Source organism: Dromaius novaehollandiae, chromosome 2, assembly GCF_036370855.1.
Source record: "Dromaius novaehollandiae isolate bDroNov1 chromosome 2, bDroNov1.hap1, whole genome shotgun sequence".
NCBI lineage: Eukaryota > Metazoa > Chordata > Aves > Casuariiformes > Dromaiidae > Dromaius > Dromaius novaehollandiae.
In genome coordinates, this window is record NC_088099.1 from 155403392 (window position 1) to 155417914 (window position 14523).

The 14523-nt window shown below is 42.4% G+C and overlaps 1 long non-coding RNA gene across 1 annotated transcript in view; it reads right to left on the reverse strand.

Annotated features, from left to right (window-relative positions):
- LOC135327637 (uncharacterized) overlaps positions 1–14523 on the reverse strand; it is a 55823-nt gene that overhangs the window by 39037 nt on the left and 2263 nt on the right. Inside the window, exon 2 of the long non-coding RNA XR_010388042.1 lies at positions 160–266. This is a non-coding gene — a long non-coding RNA (uncharacterized LOC135327637). The remainder of the gene's footprint in view (positions 1–159; positions 267–14523) is intronic.

The following is a 14523-nucleotide window of genomic DNA, read 5'->3' on the forward strand; positions in this document are numbered from 1 at the left end:
CTTTCATTTGGTGGTGTGGTGAGCCCACACTCACATGGCACCTTCTACAGCATTTCCAGGACCATTCTGAAGTCCAGGGTGCCGCTAAGATACAACAACCATTTTGCTTTCAGAACTAGCCTTTTCTTAGACTTACCTCAGGCTGCTTAAAAATCTTACCTTTCCTCACAGCAGGAGATGTCAGGAGAAACTCCAGGATCTCTGCAAGAGGCCTCCAGCTTTTCTTTCCAACTTGACACAGAAAAGGAAGGAGAGATATCTGGAGGCTGAGGAGAATGTGAAGCATTAGTCACCTGCAGCAAATGTACCCTGCAGGTCACTCTAAACACCAGCTGTGCATAGTGTTCCTCTGGGAACATGAGGAGGACTCTTCAGAGCTGGACACGAAGGCAGTCCCGTCAGCTAGCGATGCAAAGGTCTCCCTTCTACTGCTATATACAATGCAAAAGCAACCAGACAACAGTCACACTTACTCAACCTGGCCCTCAAAAGGAAAATCCTCCAAACCATTTAGCTAGTTGGTAGTTTGACTCCAAACTCGTCTCTGAGCAATGACCAACGCAGAAGCCTCCCAGGAGCCACTATGACTCAGAACCACTCTTCTAAGCCAGTTTCTCTGCTACTTGTATATCTGGAAAACAGTATGCTGCTATCAGCAGTAAATTTCCCTTGTTGCTGCACACCATCCAGGCAACTTTTCAGACCTATGAGTGCAGGGGTGGGACTACATTTCTTTTCATGTTTCCCCTACTATGCTAGGAGAGTGTTTGGGCAAACAAGTTCACTTAACACAATGTACCTCATTCTGTGTTACTCCCTTTCTGGGAAGTTGATATTCCCAAACATCAAGCAGAAATCCGCTTTTAAGGATCTACTGTAATAAACTCAATAAGCTAAACTCATTCAGTTTTAGAATCATTAATGGATAATGATAAGGAATTAATGATTCATTCAAGGCTAAGTTTCTTGAGGAAAGGTAATACCTTTTCTAAGATCAAGCCCAGAGTAAGCTGCCGAAATATGCTTGCTTTTCTGGAACTGTTTGGCCATCCTGGGACCTCTGGCTGCGAGAAGCTAGAGGTGCCCTTAATGCTGACAGTCATCAACAGGCCACTGTCCTGTTCTTTAGGAGGAAGCTTAGAGCTGGGAGGAGGTGAAAGAGAAGAAATGCTTTGCTGCAGGATCAAGCCCTGCCTGGGATTTGACCAAGCACTTTCCTTCACTCACAAAATCAGGCAATACGTGTTTAAATTGAAACTGGTCAAAATACTGAAGAAAGGTGAACTCCATCTGCTCTTTTAGCAGATAGAGAGTTAAAGGAGCAAGCTCCATGTACAAGAAGGATTCACTGTTTTAGCCTTTGGCTGCACAGCTGAGGGGAGTGAGTGAAGAACTTGTGCTGGGTTTCTGTGATAGAGAGGCTGGAACTGTCTGCTTCCTCCATCCTTCTCCTCCCTCAGGACCACCAAGACACCAGCGGGGGGGGGGGGGGGGGGGGGGAGGGGGAGGGAGGGAAGCAACCCTTTCACTCACTATGCATTCATGTAACATTGGGCAAGGCTATACCAGCTGGAACAAGTAGACTTGCCATGGCTGTTCCTGTGCTAACTACAGAACAGGGACAGTAGATGAGAGCAGCACAGCTATTCAAGCTACCGAGGCATAAGTCAGATCAGGTGCTCATGAAACTGAGTCCTGCAGCACTGATTCCCAGTTAATAAATTCTGCCAATAAGCCTAGCCCATACGCCAAGCCAAATAAAAGAGGCTATACCGCACAGGAAGCCTGGCAGGTAAGTCCATACAGCTCTGCACCATATTATGCAGACAGAAGCTTGGGTCAGCACTTGCTTAAAGATTCTAGCTGTGTTTTGCAGAAGAAATATGCTTGTTATGATTAAGAATTTGAGATCTAACACAGGTTTCACTGATAGCCAATGGAAATTCACTGCGGTGAGTAAAGTACCTCAGGTCTCCACATAAAGCGGATGGAGCCAGGAGCACAGGAAATGGTGTCTGACTATTCAGGATTCATGGTCTGCTGGAGCTGGGCACCAAAACCATTTTACCTAATCCCAGTATTACCCAAATCAACCAAAAAAACCCCAAGACAATCTTCTACTTTACTTAGTAGTTTGGGGGGAAGGAGAAGATATGATTTCAGATCCCCATTGGGCCTGTTCTGTGGCTGGTCCCTGGTTCTCCTACATGTCAGCGAATGCCAAAACCACTAAACTTTGAGAGAAAATGGAAGCAGAGAGACCCATGTACAGTGCCATCTTTGTTTTCCAAGTTCAAGCTCTCTAACTGGCAGGGGCACGTAAATGTCTGTCATAGGCTCTCACTTATTTCTGAAGAGAAAAATGATAACTTGACAGTTTTGCATACATACTGAAAGAGTTTAAGAAATACCAGAGATCATAGGATCATAGGAAAATTATGAGGTCTCAGGTCCAAAATCCCACTCAAAGCAGGATCAGCTATGATGTCAGGCCAGGTTGCTCAGGGCTTTATCCAATCAGGGCTAGAAAACCTCCACAGATGGAAACTGCATAACCTCTCTGGGTGACCTGCTGCAATGCTTAATTGTCCTCATGGGGAAAAAGTTTTGGCTCATACCCAGTCTGAACCTCTCCTGTTTCAATTTATGTCCATTGTTTCTTGTTCTCCCACAAGGCACCGCTGCCAAGAGCCTGGCTTCATCCTCTTGATCACCTCATAGGTCCTGGCAGGCTGCTATCAGGTCCACCGAAAGCTGTCTCTTCTCTGTGCTGAACTAATCTGGTTCACTCAGCCCCTTCTCGCAGAGCAAGTGCTCCAGACCTTGACCATTTTGGGGACCTCAGCTGAACTTGCTCCAGTTTTTCAGTCTTTCCTGTATCGGGGGGGGGGGGGGGGGTTAAACTGGATACAGCATCTGATACGGTCAAACATGCAGCCCATCTGGTACCATAAGGCTGCCTGGTCAAGCTCTCCCGAGTAATTCCTGACTCAGCCTTCAGTGGTTCCCTTTGAACCCTTGTCCTAAGCATAGAGGAACGGGATAGCTTGTTGGTAAAGACTAAGGCAAAGAAGGTATTGAGTACCTGGACCTCATCTGTGTCTGCTGTCACTAAAGCATCTGCTCCATTCAGCAATGGTCCTACGTTTTACTTGTTCAGCCTTTTTCAACTAATGTAGCAGTAGATGCTTTTATTTTTGCCCTTAATATCCTTTGCAAGTCTCAACTCCTGTTAAGCTCTGGCTTTCCTAACACTACCCCTGCATATTTGGGCAATGTTTATAAATTCCTCCACCATAACATGTCCCTATTCCCACCTCCTGTATACTGACTTTTTGCATTGGAGCTCCATCATGAGCTCCCTGTTTAGCCAAGCCAGTCTTCTGATACGCCTGCTTGTATGTGTACCGTGGACACAGGCAGCTGGCAAAGACCTGGCTACATCACAGCAGGAATACTTAAATGTTCTTCTTGGTCTTACAGAATCAGGATTTTATCATCTCCTATACTCTGAAGATTGTCATCTTAGTGCAAGCATTAGCTTCCTACTTCTCCTAGGTCTGGAATGCATATAAGGCACAGACACCAAGGGTAAATGTAATGTTTTCAACAACTGATTCTAAATAAAAGATCACAGAATAAATATTAGGAACATATTTTTCTGAACCATTTCAAGCAATCTTACATGGGCAATTAGGAGATCCACATCCTTCAGTGCCTTTCTTATTAATGTTTAGAAAATGTTTCAGTACCCAGAGCAATGTGGTGCCACATTCTTGACCACAGCCACAAGAATCTAAACAGGCATCTCTCCCTATTTAATTTTAGTCTTAAGTGGTACATCGTAGTTGTAGTCCAACCATATGAACCAGGTATTAAGGGGAGCAATCTGACACTGTATATAATGAAAAAAACAAGATGTGTCACAGTGAGAGGAATTAGCTTATGGTTGCTTTGGAAGGCATTGTTCTAGCTTGTCTTCCTTTAATTCATAGCAATTCATGGCTTTTGTGCATATGCAATTTTTTTTAAACTAAAGTCATGCTTGACTTTAGTCATACATATCTTCTACATTCTTGCAGAAGAAAAAATGAGCACGATCAAAGGGGTATATTAATCTGGATTGTTTTTACGTTTGTGTGGGAAGCGAGAACAGCAAACTGTAAAAGAATGCTGTGCACTCTGCCTGCTTGCCGTGCAGAGTGTGCCTGACTGCAGCCTCAGGCCCCACCCTCCCCAGGCCTGTGAAGGTTTCTCCATGCTGATGTTTCAACACAGGCAGGAAAAGTTTCACTTGCTTTTCATTAGATGGGTGGGACCAGGAACTTGCACGGTCCTGTTTTGCAGAAAGCAGCAGCAGCCTATCAAAGCATAGTAGTTAACTGCATAAAAATCTCAGTGTCTGGCAGCTGCGCGATCACATGCATTTTTGAGTCCTGAATCCATATGACCCTTACCGTGCCCAGTGCTACGCCTATACTTAAATCCCATAGAAGTCCTGTGCCTAAACAGATACAGATTTACTGATGGTGGGGCAGTAAAGGGGCTGTAGCTCTGCATTAGTACGAGGCAGTGCGGCATAGACATAACTGCAGAGCCATGACCTTCTCATATGCAACTTCTTTACCTCTCTTCCCTCCCCCTCCCTCTCCATCCAGATAAAGGCTGCATTTGTCTTTGCTTATGTGTTTTACCAAGCAGGTAGGCATAATGCCAATTATTGCTTTGCTCTTCTTGTTTCAGACATACCTTAATCCTTAGGGGTTCAGAAAATATAAGCAATGTCCTTCTGGAAACAAATTTCAGTCAAGAATGCTCTGGTCATTTTTCCCCTTTATTACATGTTTTAAGCCAGTGCTATCTTATTTACCTCTCAGCGGTGAATTGTCTAGCAAGACATGCTAATTTCCCCAACTTCACACAATATAAGTCTTTATATCAATTGTGCCACAACATTTCCTGAGCACGTGGGACACTATGCCATGTGGAGGGTGGAAGCAGCAACAATGATCAGTCAGTCAGTAAAGTATTAAGTAAAATACTGTGGAAAAAAATTTGAATACAGAGTTGGCGGATGCTTAGCATTTGAACTGAGGAATTTGCTCCCACTGTGAGCCAGTTTCTAAGTCCTGAAAATGCTCAAAACCTTGTCTGAGGAAATCTAAGAGGCTGCCAGAAGATCCAAGAAGAAACCTGAATGCAGTAACTCAGGAACCCCAGAGCTTTCTGTAAGATCACTTACGCAAGATACAGAGTTTCTCAGAGCCTGAAGAAGTAAAAATACATTTTTCTGCAGAAACATCGTACAATTACAAGCCTTTCCTTGTAAAAAGCACACTTTCATCCTTACTTCCTCAAATCTGAACTGTTTCCAGTGTAGACACATATTAGCGCGCACACTAAAAACACAAGCGTACCCAAGCAATGTATATGACCACAGTGCACATGGCTTTCCCCCTGGACAGGAGAGTAGTTTGTTACAGATGGTAGAGACCGTACATGTCATGCCATTCCCCTAAAAGAGAAAATACAAGCAGTACAAAAAGTTACAGAGAATAAAATAAAATATGGGAGAAAAAAAATAAGGATAAGAACAGAGTAGAGAATTAAATCAGAGACAGAGCTTTGGAAAAGAGCAGAGCTATAGAAAAAGGTGGAGCAATGAAGAGCTGCAATGGTGAAGTCTTTAAATTTGGTCCAGATAAAGAAGCCAATGGAGTCATTTGCAAACTGAGGCTGTTGCAATCAAAGTCAGAGCAGAAAAGTTATTTTAACTGAGATATACTGGCAGAGCTGAAAATGGATCTTATTTCATATATTAGAACACCTGTTCATTAAATAATACCCCAGAAAGTTGAGCTGAAGAACTATGTCACAGAATACCAGGACCTCTAGCTTCGAGTGAGATGAAATAATCTAATTTTACCTGAACACTAGAAACAATGACTTTCACATTACACTCCCCTTTCTGCTTTTGCTGTTTCAGTGTTTATGTTCAGGACATCAACCTTATACACTCACTTCTCAACAAACTGGGAGCAGTAAATACCCTGGCAAAAGCCCTGTGTAACTCCACACCTTATGTTGTCACATCTTCTACTGGTATTTTCAAAAATAAGTCTATGACACATATTTATACACACACACACACACACACACATATATGTATAAGAAAATGCTCTGGCAGACATGATGCTAATAAAGGATGCCAGACTCACATAAAATGGGCAGACCTTCAAATCCGCTGCGGAAACCTCCTCCTTGACCCCATCTCTGGTGCTTCAGTGTTGGAAGGGTGTGCTTTAGCACTCCACCAGTGTTCAGCCTGGTATCTGACTGACCAATGTATTTGACCATGGCCTCTCACTGGACTCAAGCAGAAACTCATTTTCTTTCCAGTAGCCCCTTTTTCTGCCTGTCCTTTCTGCACTGTGTCAGCAGTACTGCTTGGGACTTACCTGGCTAGAGGACATGGATGGAATAACTGACAGAGCACCTCTACATCTAAACTGTACGAGTAGCCACTGGAGTTTGGAAAGCAGAGGAACCACATGGAGGAAAGGTTATAGGATGACACACCTTTGCTTTTCCTTCCCATATATATATGTTCTAGTTACATGTAATTCATTAACCACTGAGAATTCAGAACTTGATTCCTCCTGATATATAGAGATCTGATTCTTGACTTAGAGATGTCATACTCCACATTCCATAATGGGTACCTACATTCATTCCCTTTTGGTCATTACAAACAAGTAATTTTCTCCATGCATGGACAAGAGGATCAGTCAGATCCTATTCCAATAGAGGTGCAGCTTACCAGCAAAGCTGGAAGTGAGGGCCAGCTGCTTGTACTGCTCAGCAAATAACAGAAAGCAGAGTTTAGTCAGGAGATATCTGGAAAAAGTTGAAGAGAACCTCTCAGGAGCACAGCCCTGCATTCACACACGTGAAAGAACAATGTGGGGGGAAGGAGCTGGTGAGAATCCTATGCTGAGAGAGAAGTTTTGTATTAATTGGGTTAGCAAAAACCTGAGAGAAAGCGTTTCCTAGATGACAGCCAGACTGCGCCACAGCGGTGGTGGAAAGAAGAATCCAGGCAGAAGACAATCAGTTGAGTGCATGGGAGGAAAGGCTGGAGACAGTTTTGTGTTCAGCATAGATCCAAGCAGGAGGGTCTTGTATTTGCTTTGTATTTACCACTGAATCCAGGAGACTGGGATTCAGCTTCAGAGCTACCACCTCCATCACTGACCTGTACAAGGGTCTGAGGAGCACAGAAATCTCTGGAAGGAAACTGCAGCAGGATGATACAGCATCAAGTAAGAAGGGGTTTGCTCTAGGAATGTACCCTGCTAGGCTTTGACAGAAAGAAAAATGCAGACATTGAGAGCAAAGAAAAAGAGCATAACAACATTTTTGATCTACCACGTCAAATGTACTTGGAACCTAGTATATACGTATATGATATATACAGACCCGTCAAGTTACGTTGCATGAGTCCTTTCAGCCAACCAACCCAGACTGCTATTTGACTCATTTTAAGCAGCCTTTCTATTTACTTCCACATCACTGCAGAAAACACTGAATTACTCTGGTCCAGAGATCTGTCTCACCTAACTCTAGTTATCTGCAAGGTAAATGCCCACATCAGGCCAAGTCCCCTCAAATTTTCCATTATAGTCAGAGGAGAGAAGCAGGCAGATATGATTCATATGATATGTTTCAGACATCTACTTTAGGATGAAAGAAATCATTCCCCAAATATGAGTATTTCTGTCCTCCGTTTGCAGTGGGGGTCTAGCCAGGCAGCTCAAAGATACATATAAGCACTTGCTTAGATGAATTCCCACCCTGGTTCTTCCACTACACACCAGAAACCCCCAAACGACTTCATGCTAGGTTAATAATTTCTTTCCAGGTAAAGAGTATACCTAAAATGTAAAAGTGTATGAACATTACATTAGTCCTGTTCAATAAATTACACCTTCAAAGTACCACATAAACATTAACTTCACTGCAATTAGACTACCCTACTAGCAAAATAATGCATAGAATACTGACCTACTTATTCTTTTGCTATTATGTAAAATTAATGAGCTGTGTTTTTTGACCACTGATTCTTCCTTCCTCCAAATACCTGTGGATTAAAATGTAAGCTACTTAAGTAGCTCCACAAAATTAACTGCGGGCATAAATGGAAAGGCAAGTATTTCAAATGCACTGCTATACACTGTAAACACTCAGAAAGATAAGTAGACATAACGTCCCATCCCAAATCTTTCCTCAGCATGGACTTCAGAGCAGAAGAATTTTTCTTAGGATCAGAGATGTGCAGGGAAGCTGCTAGGGTTTTGTTTCATTTTGTTTAATTAGTCTTATGAATAATCTACAGAATTTTCCAGGTAGCTAATTCACCTTCCCTTCCCCTCCCCTCCTTCAGAGTCTCTGAGAACAACGTGCAAGCTATTTATTATAGAGGATGAAAACGCTCACTAAATAGGAGGGACACGTACAAGAAGTGGAAAGATGACAGGAAAAAAAGCACAAGGTCAGAGACCAAAGAACACAAGAGATTACATAAACAGCTCTGAATGAATTAAAATATTCATTAACATTATCTGTGCAAGTAACTGCTGTGGCTGTCTCATTAAAAATCATAAAGGGAAAGTGAGATAGTCTGTCCTTATTTTTCATAGTCTGAACCACATCCTAGCAGAGTGCATCTCAGTGTGAGGACAGCACAAACTACTTCACCTCCCTTTATGATTAGTAAATTAAAGGATACTAGTAGAGCCACAGATTGTTTTCTATCCAAAAATTGCATACATACTCTGTGTAACGCTTATTTCTTCATGAAGGACGCCAGGCTAACAAGAATGCAGTCTAACTGGTTTAGGTTTAAGAAAGAAAGGAAAAAAGTCAAGCCTGTTTGTTTTCCTGTGAATCAAAATGTACTTGATCAAATGTTTAAACTTAGCAAAACATTGTGTAAGAACCTGAGGCTGGGTTCAGTAGGAACTGAATAGTTGAGATAGCCCTGAAGAAGTATTTTCGCAGTAATTCCCTGTTTATAAATACCTGTCAGTTCATTGCATTCGCTGCTGAGATTCCTCAAGCTTCTTCCCCAGAATGGAATCCCTCACACACCTGGGAGTAACCACAGATTCTCCCAAACTCGTGGCCTGTTTTGATGGGCTTTTAAAATATTGTTCTCACGTGCTATATTAACTTCAGCACTTGGGTGAATCAGAAACAGTAACTATCTGGAACTTGTCAGGAATGTGAGGGCCAGTTTTCAGAGGATGCAAGCACATTAGTGGGCAGCAGTTCTCAATCTGATACCTGAAAATTGTGCATTAGAAACAGTGCTTGTGCTCTGTACGGGGCACCCAGCTCCTGCGGACACCTGAGTACCCTGTGGGAGCTTAGCGTTTCAGCGGTCAGGCAAGCTCGCAAGCTGAAGTTCAAGGTTACAGAACACGTATTTGTGCTTACCCTGAGCCTCAAGCAATGAGACAAATGCTGATGTATTATGTATGATCTCTACTGAGATCATTAGGGTTTGCCAGGATGTAAAATACTGTAAAAGCTGGCTCAATAAAAAAATTCATTATTAATTTCACTAAAATGACATATATATAAGAATATTCAGACATCTCTATGAACAATATGAGTTTCACACTGAAAACAATCTTTCAGGATAAACAGATCACTGTGATGATCTGATTTTTTCTCTTTAACACGGGTGTAGCAACACACGAAGTCTAGAGGGGCAGAAGAACGGCTGAAATCATGTGAAGGGTTCCAGAGGCTCTGGGCATCAGTGCTTCTCCTGTGCGGGTTTTCAGAGCCTCTACAAAAATAATCATAGTACTGGCTTTCCATTTATCATCGTAAAAGAGAAATAATGTCCATGTACTGTATTTTTCATAAAGAGGGCTAAGCATAGCAGTATACCTGGCTCATAATCTTTGTGTTTATTTTTAAACTAATCTGTTAGCACTGACAATTTTTTTCAGCACAGGCCTAGCCTATCAGAGAGAAAAAAGACCAGTTCTTCCTTGGTCTGTCCCGCTCTGTACTCTCATTTTCACTAGTTTTGATGCAAAGGAGGCAAAGGGAACCCGTGGCTGGGGGAAGAGGCTCACTTCATTTGGCATCAGCCCAGTTACACTGGATTAGGTGCAGCTTGAAGCTTATGAGAAAGTTCCTAAACACCAGAGAAGTGAGATTCTGGGGGTAAAGACGGCTTTGAGATGAACATAGTCAGTAAAAGGATTATAGGTCTGTCTGTGACCCAGTGGTCAAAGAGCGCTCTCTCAGCCTTTAACTCCAGTAGTTACTCCAGTAGCAACTGATGCCAATAGAATTGGACCTTACTAATTTAAGCAGACTGAAACTAACTGCGAACACAGAGAGGTGACTTACGATTCACTTAATGAGGCCTGTAATTACATTCAAATAGTTATGTTTACCATTCTACTTGCAGTCGTCAGATAAGGCATAATTATGTATACACATTCTTACACTAAACTTAATCCTTTTAACCTACAACTGAATAAACTCACAGAAGAAAGCTATAGGCTTTCTTCTTTTGCAACCACTTTCTATGCTATTTCAGTAAATAAAACAGTAAAAAGCATTTGTATACAAGCATATTTTAATTTGTATCCCTGCTTCTCCTTCCTGAATTCATTCATCATGAAATGAAGCCACCTTTGTTTGTTGCCTAATTATCCTTCACCTGGTATTGGATTTTTAGCCAGGAATTTGCTCAATAAAACAAACAGTCCAAAAAAAGCAAACAAAATGCAATGAGGGAAAAAAGGGGACTCCTTGTCAGCACTGAGAGGTCATCAAAACACTACATACATGCTCCTGCCCAGCAAGATCAGAGGCCAACACCTCATGATTAAAGATTAGTGCCTCAAGTTCTGCCCGATGACAACGGAGAAGAGCCCCGTGCTGCCAGCAGCCCTGATGGCATGGCGTGGTGCTGCATCTCGCGTTCTCAGCGCTTCGACAGCATGTCCTTGGGGCTGTGCCGCCAAACGCTGGCTCTTCTGCAACCCGCTCCAGCTGCTCTCCTTTCGCACCATGGAGCAGCAAGCGGAGAGCGGAGAGAAAACAGCAAAGGTTGCTGCTCTGCAGCCCACCTGCCGGGTTCCCTGGGCAGCTCTCTGTCTTAAACACCTGGTGTCACTTACTTATCCTTCAGCTACAAGAACCTTATGCTCCAGTTTGCAGCTCCGGGACTTGCATGTGCCCTGTGGGGGGCAATCCATATTCTCGGCTAGCACACCTATGCCAAGGGCAGAAAACATTGACCTCTTGCAACATTTTCTCACTTGGTAACTTTTCGCTGCTCAGCCATCTCGCTCCCTACCCACCTGCACCACGTGGATTCAGGATCCTCCCCTCTACGAGTGCTGGGGTTTTGCTTTTTTACATTTGCTGCACCCTCATGCATCCAAGAGGAATTCCTCAGTATAAATGAAAAGAGAACTGGCCCTTTGAGTGCATGTTTTACAGATTGCTATACTAGCAGAGAACTGCAATGCCACCAGGCCAAATAAATTTAAGTGGTGGTATCCTTTGGGACATGAAAATGATGTTAGTGGAACAGGTCAGAAACCTGAATCTGCTCTCCGAAACACCAGCGTGCTCCACCGAGGAGGGTCTCTGGCTCCATGCCAGCCTCTTGGCAGCCTTCTGGCTGTGGGAAAGGACCCTCAAACGCCAGCTAAGGATTCCCTACTTTAAGAGGAACCATGGGATGGGGATGGTGGAGAGCCAGAGCAGCCAGGTCAATGCCTTCCCTCTCACAGCTCTGGGCACGGAGACACTTCAGCAGGAAGAGGCCATAGCCAGAGTACCACCACAGTCTCACAAGCCAGCCAGAAAACACTCCTCAGAGCAGCTCTGAGACCGCTTTAACCTACTCTGGGGAATGATTTGGTAGGCAGCCATCCCTGGGACTGGTGTACAAACAGGTGGCACATTTATCTTCATCTCCTCTTCCCAGCAGGCATCCTAAACACAGTTTAACTGAATCAGGCCAATGACTTCAATAGAGCTATTTTTGGTTTAGTCAGCCAATGCAAAAGGGGCAACGGGTAACCAAAATCCTGCCTGTTAAACTAAAAATTGTCACAAAGCCTCCCAAGGATTTGCACACTAATTCATAACACGTGCTGGTCCTAACATGATACTTAAGTTCTGCTACCACTGAGTAAATAGAAAGCTTGGACCATACAGAAGGTGCTAAGGGGTTTTCTCCCATCTTACATAAACCAGCTGTATGCCAATTTAATTTCACTGGCTGAAGTACTATGACGGCTGAGCTTGTATCAGTTGGAGATCAGAATCCTGCACACAATAACCAGGAGCATGTTAAAGGAATTCAGACTTAAACAAAACAGCTTGCATTTTATACAGTCAACTGCTGGCTTTCTATGTTTGTTATATAACTAACCAGTGGATTAAGAGAGTCACTATTCCTCCTTAAGAAAGCACAGCTTTGCAAATCTGAAAGAAACTCAAAGGACTTTGTGGGGCAACTTCTGACAGATTAGGAAAGTAAACAGAAGAAAGAAACAGATCCTGACACTATCAGAAAAAGTGTGCTTTGGCTTAAGGAGATTTGTTTGTGAAGATCTGGCTGTTAGTAAAAAGGGCCATGTGTGTACAGGATAGGGTTACTGTCATGTATTGTTTTTAAATTTTCCACCACACTGAGCATTTTGGCAGACCACCCTCGTGCACGCTGCAACCTGAGACGTGAGTTTAGCAGAGCTGCATCTACTTCCAGAGGTGCTTGTGATAACACATTCAGATAAGGTGTTGAAGACCACGGTTTCCTATATTGACATTACTTTCACCTATTACTCTAGTATCCTTAAAAATACTCAACTCCCCCAGAAATGGAATTTCACACATCACCAAAGGTTGTCTGAATCTTGCTACTTAGGACTCCTGTACAAGCAATTTTCATATCCAGCAAGATAATAATATTCATGTTTTTCAAAACATTAATTTATCGCTTCTAAATCTCTAAAGCTTGTATGTGATGGGCAATGGCTGACTACAGATTTCCATAATTTAATATACTTTTCTAAAGGCTGGTCACTTAGGGGAGAGGGGACAATTACAGCAGGCAGAACCACAGGTATTTGCATTTCAATATATATGATGGAAGACATGCACATATTACCTCGCTCACAAGTCCTATTCTACTAGTGTTTTCACTGTAGTAGCTACTGACATGCAATATATATGTGCATATATTTTGAGTTTTTAACTGCTGGAATTTTAATTTATTTCACTTGTATCTCTTCGCCTTGTGGATAATTTTTATCATCTAAAAACAACATCAACTGATTTTGCAGTTTTGTGACAATCTCAACTTTAGGTTAGGCTGCAATATGCACTTGAAGAAAACCAGGGGAAGAGTTTAGAATTTATTTACAAAATATTTTAATTAAAAGAAGTTTTTAGTCCTTTGGTTGTGTAGACAGACCTTCTTGTGTACTGTGAATCAATATACTTCTGTCTACTTGTTGACTCTACAGTCAGGAAGACTTGAAGCAGCATCATTAGTTTTTTCTGTAAGATGCCAAGATGCAATTATTTACATAAAAATGCTATTAAGCAAGCTGTCCAACACAAACATGTGCTCATGCCATGGAAACTTTAAAATGCAGTCCTGATTCTAACATCTTAAAGAATTCAGATTTTTAAAGATTGAAACTGTATCAGAATCTGTAGATAAACAATCACATAAGGTACTGTAACACATCCTGCCCAAACACAGTAAAAATAACTTAGCTACTGTCATTTAAATGGTTAAGATTTAGAAAAAAGTACTGCCATAAATCTGCTTTATGGCCATTTGTGTAGAGGTATATCTAAACAGTAAAATTCAGACTTTGCAGTGAAAACCTAAAATTCCAGAAAATCAGTGTTAAAAGGAATGCACAGGTTAAAATGAATGGCAGTCACAAGCAAAAAAAAAAAAAAGAAAGAAAGAAAGAAAGGACTGCACATGTAAGTAAAATCCATTGCTGCTGGAGTTCATGCAGATTAAGTGTGGCTGGATAATAAAACTGGAAATGTTTATGACCAAGTGTTATTTGAACTTCCCCTGTACAAGATAAGGATAATCACGTTCTATGTTCCAAACCATAAACTGATCCACCCAGTTTTCCACCCACTCAGATTGCTCCCAGTGCAGGGCATTCGCTACAGATTCAGGGCCAGACCCTAAAGTTAACTGGACATCAGGTACTCCAGAACACAACCCCAAGAAAGAACAACCTACGCCTAATCGATTGGACACAAGTCTGAATGTTATTCCCCTCCAAAGCATTCCTAAGTCAGGAGCTGTAGGTGCCTCCGGAGCCTGGACTCCTTCCCTGAAGAGAAATGAAGGGAACTCAGTGCTCACTCCTAAAACGTGTCTAGAGGAGGAATAAGAGGTATCCACTTCTTATCTGATAACCAACCAGTTAAAGCACTGAG